Source organism: Oratosquilla oratoria, chromosome 8, assembly GCF_046742065.1.
Source record: "Oratosquilla oratoria isolate Oo_2021 chromosome 8, ASM4674206v1, whole genome shotgun sequence".
NCBI lineage: Eukaryota > Metazoa > Arthropoda > Malacostraca > Stomatopoda > Squillidae > Oratosquilla > Oratosquilla oratoria.
Window position 1 is genome coordinate 82,913,545 of NC_134784.1, and position 2,500 is coordinate 82,916,044.

Genomic DNA, 2,500 nt, shown 5'->3' on the forward strand with positions numbered 1-2,500 from the left:
GTTAAAAAAAATGCATATAGAAATCCATTAACCACTATGTCGAAATACATACATATTTGTATTATGTTTCTATAATTTGAATGCTCACTGGTCGAATGGTTTAGAGCGACGCTTCTTGCAGCGGAGGTTGAGGTGACAGCAGTTCAAACGCTGCCGCCACCGAGTTAGATCAAAATAATGGTTCATTTAATCTCCACGCAACAAACTCCCCTGTAAGGGGCACCATCTTGACCTCCTGATAGGAGCAGTTGGCAACCTTAAACCGAATCATAACGCGTACGTGTCATGAATCCCGTTAGGGCCTTTATAACAGTTTGGCTGTTTCATTTGCACAGGAAGGTATTGTATCACTATACGCACCAAACCACATCGTCTGTCTTAACAAGAGAACTCACAGCTCTGGTTTACAGGCACCTTCACGGACTGCACCGATGCAATTTTACATTGCACTTTCTTTCTCAGTGTTTATTTACATTTTTCTCAGAACTTTGATTTAATTAATGTAAAAAATTTAATCACCATGAGTGCACATAGACGCAGGAAAATATAAGAGCAGACATTTATATAGAATTTGGCTGTGGAATTATTCTTTAGTATCAAAGAAAGGCCAAGGATTGAATAGAAAATAAAAGTACACAGCCCGTGTATCACCCTCTTCAAAAAGAGAATAGAGACAGAAGAATGAGAAGAGAGAGAGAGAGAGAGAGAGAGAGAGAGAGAGAGAGAGAGAGAGAAGGAGAAAAGAGATAGATAGAGGGGAAGCGAGAGAGAGAGAGAGAGAGAGAGAGAGAGAGAGAGAGAGAGAGAGAGAGAGAGAGAGAGAGAGAGAGAGAGAGAGAGAGAGAGAGAGAGAGAAGAGAGAGAAGAGAGAGAGTGGTAGCGACACACTCCTATATAAGCATATAACATCAAAGGCTCCCCCTAACCCACCCCCGTGCCCTCGCCACCCACAAGAAGATCTGTCTGCTTTAGGACCCCCGGCTGAAATTGCTTGCCTGAAGCCGAGGCGGAAACGCTCCAAGACCGGGTGAGTTTAGGAGATCCGACGGGTTCCTTGCCACCCGGAGGCCGGGGACTCCTAATCCGACATGCGGGACCTGAAGTACGAGTAGCGCTCTCGCTATCACTAGGCTGTAGCCATCCATCTTGTTTCTTTGTCTGTTTGTTCCTGCCTAACTCTCTGTCTGTCTGTCTGTCTGTCTCTGCCTCCCTCATTCTGTCTCTCTCTTTCTGTGCGCGCGCGCGTGCGTGTGTGTATGTGTATGTGTATGTGTATGTGTATGTGTGTGTGTGTGTGTGTGTCTGTATGTGTGTGTGTGTGTGTATGTGTGTGTGTGTGTGTGTGTGTGTGTGTGTGTGTGTGTGTGTGTGTGTGTGTGTGTGTGTGTGTGTGTGTGTGTGTGTGTGTGTGTGATTCACCATGGTCTTGGACCACGTGTTGGGCTCGTGATCGACAGCTATTTCTATCCCGGAAGAGAGTTCATATCTCACACATGACCGATCTAAGGGTAATCCGCGTCCACCCCAACTATCCCATTCCTTGCTACACGTGACATTAAATGATTAATGTTTTTTATTTTATTAATACTATACATTTTAAAATTCACCTTCAGTTCTTTGCTTCACTCTCCCTTTATGCATCTCATCACCTTTTCCCCACATTTACTTCTTCTTCTCCTATACCCTTCCGAACCTCATCACTAGCTGCCTTAGATCCTCCTCTGACATAGCCACAAGAGGAGTGTTATAAGCATACAAGAACTGTATCATCCCTCTCTTCCCTCCATTTAACTAAGCTTCTCAAACCGCCCTGTCCATCACCCTAGCCTTTACCTCCTGTGCCACTCCGTCCATGTACTTGTTGAATAACCATGGTGATATTACACAACCCTATCGCTGTCCGTCCTTCAACTCAAAGCATTCACTCTATCCATTACTACTCTAACACAAGCTCTACTATTCACTATGAGATTTTCATCGCCCTCATCACCCTTCCCACTATCTCATATAGTTGTAACACACCCCACAATCCCTTCCTGTCAGCCCTATCATATACCTTCTCCAAATACAGAAAAGACCAAAATTCATCCATGGATTTTACTCAAATCTTTTCGCACATCTGCCTTGTCAAATATCATTTACACATCCTTCTACTTCTATAAATCTATACTCTTCCTCCCTAATCACTTACTCTGTTCCGTTCTTAATCCTCTCAATAACATCCTCTCATACTCTTTTCCAAATACACATAAGAGACTGATCCCTCAAAACAAACGAAATTCTTACTTCTTCCCTTTTCTTTATTTAAATATGTATATACACCTGTAGCTCTCTAAAATATTCCTTTCCCTTAGACACTCATTAAAAAACCTTACTTTACAATCCACTATTACTACGCCTCCCTTTCTCAGAATCTCCACGTGACACCCGTCTAACCCAGGCGCTTTACCAGGTTTCATCTCTTTTAGTACATACAAAATACATAAAAATGTGTATGTAT